The sequence below is a fragment of the Lycorma delicatula genome, chromosome 4 (genome assembly GCF_047948215.1).
Source record: "Lycorma delicatula isolate Av1 chromosome 4, ASM4794821v1, whole genome shotgun sequence".
Classification (NCBI taxonomy): Eukaryota; Metazoa; Arthropoda; class Insecta; order Hemiptera; family Fulgoridae; genus Lycorma; species Lycorma delicatula.
Genome location: NC_134458.1, coordinates 41,201,542 through 41,211,108, shown reverse-complemented (window position 1 = coordinate 41,211,108; position 9,567 = coordinate 41,201,542).

Genomic DNA, 9,567 nt, shown 5'->3' with positions numbered 1-9,567 from the left:
AGAACTGCGTTCGGTAGTCCGGTTTTTGTAAGCAAATAATTACACTTGTGAAATTCCTCAGCAAATTGTTGAGATATACGATGAGAATAAATATCATATACCCCCCGCGATAATAAAAACCTGCCGAATGTTCGGAAACGGAAGAACAAATGTGAGTGACGAGCTGGTTGATAGGCGTACATAAATTTTTTTTATAATGATGGCCTCCTCTCACCCCTTATAGCCATTCCCAAACCTCCAAGAATATGTTTAGCAGCTACAAGGAGAGTGTTCTTGGTGTTTTAGGATAACACTATCACCTTGAAGTGCTATGAATATAGTGTTTGCCCACCTTTTCTTGCTTCTATCTACGGAGCTTATTCGTCCGGATCCCTCCCGCTACATTGAAACACGCCGACCTACTTTTCCACAATTCCGCCGTGTTAATCTGTTGAAGCATTATCATTCCCGGGGATAGCCTATCAGATCCAGACTCGCTTAGCACATGTCCTTCCCGCACTCCTCACAGGTTCATCATATGTCGGGGGTCACCATTGCTACCATCAGCAAGCCTGAATTCGCTACAGATGCGGGTGGGTGGAGAGATCAAAGTAGCCATAGTGTGAACCCCCCAAGACTTACACGGTGCCAACTTTCATCCCAAGCTCACTTTTTTTGGGATCACTTAACTGATACACGATGGGTTAATCGGAAACCGTGAATGAAATGATAATGAGTAATCGGCGCATTAAAATTGGAGAAATTGCCAGTGAAGATAACGTCTGTGAAAGTATTGTTATGCGATTTCATTCACGATCAGCTTGGTTACCTTAACGTGTGTGCACAAATTGTGCCACATCTGTTGACCGACAATTACTAACGTCAACTTTTTGCATCAGCTTTTTTATTTTCATCAACATTATTCCAAGATTAGTCCACATGTATTGAAAGAAATCCGCATAGGGGATGAGAGCTGGGAGCTACATTACACTATCTAAACTGAATGAGCAACACATACATTGAGACACAAAAATACAGGCAGTCAAAAAATATATATACATATGTAGGTTTGTCTTATAAATATATAATTGTTTCATAGATCAGGTGCAACTTACTTTATGATCGTCCCTCGTATTTTACTCACTGTCAAGCAGTCTTTACCGCATCTATTTTTTCAAAAGGAGTTGTTAAATGAGTGTTAAATGATAACAAATACATCCGAAACAAAAAAAAATAATTTTAAAAGTATTTTAATTGTCTTAAACAAAAATTTACGATTGTATTATTAATCTCTGTGGCAATTATCCAATAAAATCTAATAATCGTATAAGTAAAAACTGTTAGTTAATATGACGATGCTACCAAAACTCTACATTACCGCTATTTAAATTATATTGAACATGATATATTAATCAGCTCGGAAGTCCTGAAAGTTGCATCATTTTAAAATAAGTACAGTACTTAAATGAACACTCATCCACCTGAAAAACAAATAAACATATTTAATAAATCTCAAACAATAATCAATTAGAATATTAATTAACTACGTGGATGTTTTCCAATAAAATCTTATAATTGTAAATAAACATGTATAAACCAAACAAAGAATATAGAACTGACTTACTGAGAAAAGTGTTTTCTACCGTTATGGAATTAAAACGTAACGTCATTTATTAGTCACAACGAACATCTCTTTGAAATATGATGAATTTAATTCTAAGGAAACATTTTTATATGTAACAGGTGTACCTGAAAACAAAAAAAAGATTATTTGTCAGAAAAAGGATCTTGTTGATATTATTGAAACAGTAGTTATATTATCTAATAATTATCATAAAAAAATTATTATTACCTTTTAGAAAATATGGTAATGATGGTGAATAATTATCACAATAATTTTCTTGAATTTTAGGACCTGCAGTAGAATCAGGCTGTACATTTGAAGGGCTGATCGTATATTTGTATCCTAGCAACATTCTTTTTAACAACGTTCCCTTTACTAGGCCCTTCAACTAAACAAGCACACAATAGAACAAATGAATTATGTTAAAAAAATATTTGTTGTAATTTTTTTAATCGTTTAATAAAAACAACACATCTGCAGCACCATTCAAAACCTAATGGTATACTTAATCACTACAAATTATAAACATGATAAAAAATACAAAACCCTATTTATTAATCAAATAAAAAGAAAATTACTATTTGTCAAAAATAAATATTTCATATGTATTAAATATAAAAGCAACAATTACACAGTATTGTTCAAAATCTACAAATGCAGAATTCAATTAAAAATATACTATCTAATAGAACTGCAGATTTAAATCAAATAAAATGAGCTACTTATGACAGTATTTATACCGCCATAAGAGTAGTATTTACTTTTAGTGTTTTTTTGTTATTTAATAGGTTTTCCGCTATTGTACATTCCTTTGTGTGTTTTTAAGTTTTTTCAAATTAATTTAACATTGGGCTATTATGTAATAAAATCTATCTAGGAATCATACAACTACAAACTGTTAGAATACCAGACGATGCTAAAAACCTGTACGTTACGACTATGTAATTACTAATATACATGATACAATACCGAGAGTCCAGACGTTTTGAAAGTGAGATAATTATACAAAAGTAGATGGTATAAATGATAACTAATCCATCTGAAAAAAAAATTTAATTGACTAAAACAAAAATTAATAAATTACATTAATTAAATTATATGGGTATCATCCAATAAAATGTAATAATCATACAATAAGTATAATGTGATAGAATATATGATGATGCTGAAAAAACTGTACGTTACCTCATTGTAATACCTACTGTAAATGATTCAACAAGTCCGTCAAAAATTGAGTTACACCTTACCGTCTTTTATACTGAAAGAAATAAATTAATGTGTTCTGATTCAGCAGTAGCTTTGTTGTTGTTTTCACCGTCCCCCATCAGCAGTTCTGTACATCATTCAGTATATATGCATTATCGTGTTTAACACGCCGTGTCCTCTAGAGGTTTTGTCGATTACAGAACTGCGTTCGGTAGTCCGATTTTTGTAAGCAAATAATTACACTTGTGAAATTCCTCAGCAAATTGTTGAGATATACGATGAGAATAAATATCATATACCCCGCGATAATAAAAACCTGCCGAATGTTCGGAAACGGGAGAACAAATGTGAGTGACGAGCTGGTTGATAGGCGTACATAAATTTTTTTTTTAATGATGGCCTCCTCTCACCCCTTATAGCCATTCCCAAACCTCCAAGAATATGTTTAGCAGCTACAAGGAGAGTGTTCTTGGTGTTTTAGGATAACACTATCACCTTGAAGTGCTATGAATATAGTGCTTGCCCACCTTTTCTTGCTTCTATCTACGGAGCTTATTCGTCCGGATCCCTCCCGCTACATTGAAACACGCCGACCTACTTTTCCACAATTCCGCCGTGTTAATCTGTTGAAGCGTTATCATTCCCGGGGATAGCCTATCAGATCCAGACTCGCTTAGCACATGTCCTTCCCGCACTCCTCACAGGTTCATCATATGTCGGGGGTCACCATTGCTACCATCAGCAAGTCTGAATTCGCTACAGATGCGGGTGGGTGGAGAGATCAAAGTAGCCATAGTGTGAACCCCCCAAGACTTACACGGTGCCAACTTTCATCCCAAGCTCACTTTTTTTAGGATCACTTAACTGATACAAGATGGGTTAATCGGAAACCGTGAATGAAATGATAATGAGTAATTGGCGCATTAAAATTGGAGAAATTGCCAGTGAAGATATCGTCTGTGAAAGTATTGTGTATGCGATTTCATTCACGATCAGTTTTGTTACCTTAACGTGTGCGCACAAATTGTGCCACATCTGTTGACCGACAATTACTAACGTCAACTTTTTGCATCAGCTTCTTTATTTTCATCAACATTATTCCAAGATTAGTCCACATGTATTGAAAGAAATCCGCATAGGGGATGAGAGCTGGGTGCTACATTACACTATCTAAACTGAATGAGCAACACATAAATTGAGACACAAAAATACAGGCAGTCAAAAAATATATATACATATGTAGGTTTGTCTTATAAATATATAATTGTTTCATAGATCAGGTGCAACTTACTTTATGATCGTACCTCGTATTTTACTCACTGTCAAGCAGTCTTTACCGCATCTATTTTTTCAAAAGGAGTTGTTAAATGAGTGTTAAATGATAACAAATACATCTGAAACAAAAAAAAATAATTTTAAAAGTATTTTAATTGTCTTAAACAAAAATTTACGATTGTATTATTAATCTCTGTGGCAATTATCCAATAAAATCTAATAATCGTATAAGTAAAAACTGTTAGTTAATATGACGATGCTACCAAAACTCTACATTACCGCTATTTAAATTATATTGAACATGATATATTAATCAGCTCGGAAGTCCTGAAAGTTGCATCATTTTAAAATAAGTACAGTACTTAAATGAACACTCATCCACCTGAAAAACAAATAAACATATTTAATAAATCTCAAACAATAATCAATTAGAATATTAATTAACTACGTGGATGTTTTCCAATAAAATCTTATAATTGTAAATAAACATGTATAAACCAAACAAAGAATATAGAACTGACTTACTGAGAAAAGTGTTTACTACCGTTATGGAATTAAAACGTAACGTCATTTATTAGTCACAACGAACATCTCTTTGAAATATGATGAATTTAATTCTAAGGAAACATTTTTATATGTAACAGGTGTACCTGAAAACAAAAAAAAGATTATTTGTCAGAAAAAGGATCTTGTTGATATTATTGAAACAGTAGTTATATTATCTAATAATTATCATAAAAAAATTATTATTACCTTTTAGAAAATATGGTAATGATGGTGAATAATTATCACAATAATTTTCTTGAATTTTAGGACCTGCAGTAGAATCAGGCTGTACATTTGAAGGGCTGATCGTATATTTGTATCCTAGCAACATTCTTTTTAACAACGTTCCCTTTACTAGGCCCTTCAACTAAACAAGCACACAATAGAACAAATGAATTATGTTAAAAAAATATTTGTTGTAATTTTTTTAATCGTTTAATAAAAACAACACATCTGCAGCACCATTCAAAACCTAATGGTATACTTAATCACTACAAATTATAAACATGATAAAAAATACAAAACCCTATTTATTAATCAAATAAAAAGAAAATTACTATTTGTCAAAAATAAATATTTCATATGTATTAAATATAAAAGCAACAATTACACAGTATTGTTCAAAATCTACAAATGCAGAATTCAATTAAAAATATACTATCTAATAGAACTGCAGATTTAAATCAAATAAAATGAGCTACTTATGACAGTATTTATACCGCCATAAGAGTAGTATTTACTTTTAGTGTTTTTTTGTTATTTAATAGGTTTTCCGCTATTGTACATTCCTTTGTGTGTTTTTAAGTTTTTTCAAATTAATTTAACATTGGGCTATTATGTAATAAAATCTATCTAGGAATCATACAACTACAAACTGTTAGAATACCAGACGATGCTAAAAACCTGTACGTTACGACTATGTAATTACTAATATACATGATACATTACCGAGAGTCCAGACGTTTTGAAAGTGAGATAATTATACAAAAGTAGATGGTATAAATGATAACTAATCCATCTGAAAAAAAAATTTAATTGACTAAAACAAAAATTAATAAATTACATTAATTAAATTATATGGGTATCATCCAATAAAATGTAATAATCATACAATTAGTATAATGTGATAGAATATATGATGATGCTGAAAAAACTGTACGTTACCTCATTGTAATACCTACTGTAAATGATTCAACAAGTCCGTCAAAAATTGAGTTACACCTTACCGTCTTTTATACTGAAAGAAATAAATTAATGTGTTCTGATTCAGCAGTAGCTTTGTTGTTGTTTTCACCGTCCCCCATCATTAGTTCTGTACATCATTCAGTATATATGCATTATCGTGTTTAACACGCCGTGTCCTCTAGAGGTTTTGTCGATTACAGAACTGCGTTCGGTAGTCCCATTTTTGTAAGCAAATAATTACACTTGTGAAATTCCTCAGCAAATTGTTGAGATATACGATGAGAATAAATATCATATACCCCGCGATAATAAAAACCTGCCGAATGTTCGGAAACGGGAGAACAAATGTGAGTGACGAGCTGGTTGATAGGCGTACATAAATTTTTTTTTTAATGATGGCCTCCTCTCACCCCTTATAGCCATTCCCAAACCTCCAAGAATATGTTTAGCAGCTACAAGGAGAGTGTTCTTGGTGTTTTAGGATAACACTATCACCTTGAAGTGCTATGAATATAGTGTTTGCCCACCTTTTCTTGCTTCTATCTACGGAGCTTATTCGTCCGGATCCCTCCCGCTACATTGAAACACGCCGACCTACTTTTCCACAATTCCGCCGTGTTAATCTGTTGAAGCGTTATCATTCCCGGGGATAGCCTATCAGATCCAGACTCGCTTAGCACATGTCCTTCCCGCACTCCTCACAGGTTCATCATATGTCGGGGGTCACCATTGCTACAATCAGCAAGCCTGAATTCGCTACAGATGCGGGTGGGTGGAGAGATCAAACTAGCCATAGTGTGAACCCCCCAAGACTTACACGGTGCCAACTTTCATCCCAAGCTCACTTTTTTTGGGATCACTTAACTGATACACGATGGGTTAATCGGAAACCGTGAATGAAATGATAATGAGTAATCGGCGCATTAAAATTGGAGAAATTGCCAGTGAAGATAACGTCTGTGAAAGTATTGTGTATGCGATTTCATTCACGATCAGCTTGGTTACCTTAACGTGTGTGCACAAATTGTGCCACATCTGTTGACCGACAATTACTAACGTCAACTTTTTGCATCAGCTTTTTTATTTTCATCAATATTATTCCAAGATTAGTCCACATGTATTGAAAGAAATCCGCATAGGGGATGAGAGCTGGGAGCTACATTACACTATCTAAACTGAATGAGCAACACATACATTGAGACACAAAAATACAGGCAGTCAAAAAATATATATACATATGTAGGTTTGTCTTATAAATATATAATTGTTTCATAGATCAGGTGCAACTTACTTTATGATCGTCCCTCGTATTTTACTCACTGTCAAGCAGTCTTTACCGCATCTATTTTTTCAAAAGGAGTTGTTAAATGAGTGTTAAATGATAACAAATACATCTGAAACAAAAAAAAATAATTTTAAAAGTATTTTAATTGTCTTAAACAAAAATTTACGATTGTATTATTAATCTCTGTGGCAATTATCCAATAAAATCTAATAATCGTATAAGTAAAAACTGTTAGTTAATATGACGATGCTACCAAAACTCTACATTACCGCTATTTAAATTATATTGAACATGATATATTAATCAGCTCGGAAGTCCTGAAAGTTGCATCATTTTAAAATAAGTACAGTACTTAAATGAACACTCATCCACCTGAAAAACAAATAAACATATTTAATAAATCTCAAACAATAATCAATTAGAATATTAATTAACTACGTGGATGTTTTCCAATAAAATCTTATAATTGTAAATAAACATGTATAAACCAAACAAAGAATATAGAACTGACTTACTGAGAAAAGTGTTTACTACCGTTATGGAATTAAAACGTAACGTCATTTATTAGTCACAACGAACATCTCTTTGAAATATGATGAATTTAATTCTAAGGAAACATTTTTATATGTAACAGGTGTACCTGAAAACAAAAAAAAGATTATTTGTCAGAAAAAGGATCTTGTTGATATTATTGAAACAGTAGTTATATTATCTAATAATTATCATAAAAAAATTATTATTACCTTTTAGAAAATATGGTAATGATGGTGAATAATTATCACAATAATTTTCTTGAATTTTAGGACCTGCAGTAGAATCAGGCTGTACATTTGAAGGGCTGATCGTATATTTGTATCCTAGAAACATTCTTTTTAACAACGTTCCCTTTACTAGGCCCTTCAACTAAACAAGCACACAATAGAACAAATGAATTATGTTAAAAAAATATTTGTTGTAATTTTTTTAATCGTTTAATAAAAACAACACATCTGCAGCACCATTCAAAACCTAATGGTATACTTAATCACTACAAATTATAAACATGATAAAAAATACAAAACCCTATTTATTAATCAAATAAAAAGAAAATTACTATTTGTCAAAAATAAATATTTCATATCTATTAAATATAAAAGCAACAATTACACAGTATTGTTCAAAATCTACAAATGCAGAATTCAATTAAAAATATACTATCTAATAGAACTGCAGATTTAAATCATGCACTGATAAAATGAGCTACTTATGACAGTATTTATACCGCCATAAGAGTAGTATTTACTTTTAGTGTTTTTTTGTTATTTAATAGGTTTTCCGCTATTGTACATTCCTTTGTGTGTTTTTAAGTTTTTTCAAATTAATTTAACATTGGGCTATTATGTAATAAAATCTATCTAGGAATCATACAACTACAAACTGTTAGAATACCAGACGATGCTAAAAACCTGTACGTTACGACTATGTAATTACTAATATACATGATACATTACCGAGAGTCCAGACGTTTTGAAAGTGAGATAATTATACAAAAGTAGATGGTATAAATGATAACTAATCCATCTGAAAAAAAAATTTAATTGACTAAAACAAAAATTAATAAATTACATTAATTAAATTATATGGGTATCATCCAATAAAATGTAATAATCATACAATAAGTATAATGTGATAGAATATATGATGATGCTGAAAAAACTGTACGTTACCTCATTGTAATACCTACTGTAAATGATTCAACAAGTCCGTCAAAAATTGAGTTACACCTTACCGTCTTTTATACTGAAAGAAATAAATTAATGTGTTCTGATTCAGCAGTAGCTTTGTTGTTGTTTTCACCGTCCCCCAGCAACAGTTCTGTACATCATTCAGTATATATGCATTATCGTGTTTAACACGCCGTGTCCTCTAGAGGTTTTGTCGATTACAGAACTGCGTTCGGTAGTCCGATTTTTGTAAGCAAATAATTACACTTGTGAAATTCCTCAGCAAATTGTTGAGATATACGATGAGAATAAATATCATATACCCCGCGATAATAAAAACCTGCCGAATGTTCGGAAACGGAAGAACAAATGTGAGTGACGAGCTGGTTGATAGGCGTACATAAATTTTTTTTATAATGATGGCCTCCTCTCACCCCTTATAGCCATTCCCAAACCTCCAAGAATATGTTTAGCAGCTACAAGGAGAGTGTTCTTGGTGTTTTAGGATAACACTATCACCTTGAAGTGCTATGAATATAGTGCTTGCCCACCTTTTCTTGCTTCTATCTACGGAGCTTATTCGTCCGGATCCCTCCCGCTACATTGAAACACGCCGACCTACTTTTCCACAATTCCGCCGTGTTAATCTGTTGAAGCGTTATCATTCCCGGGGATAGCCTATCAGATCCAGACTCGCTTAGCACATGTCCTTCCCGCACTCCTCACAGGTTCATCATATGTCGGGGGTCACCATTGCTACCATC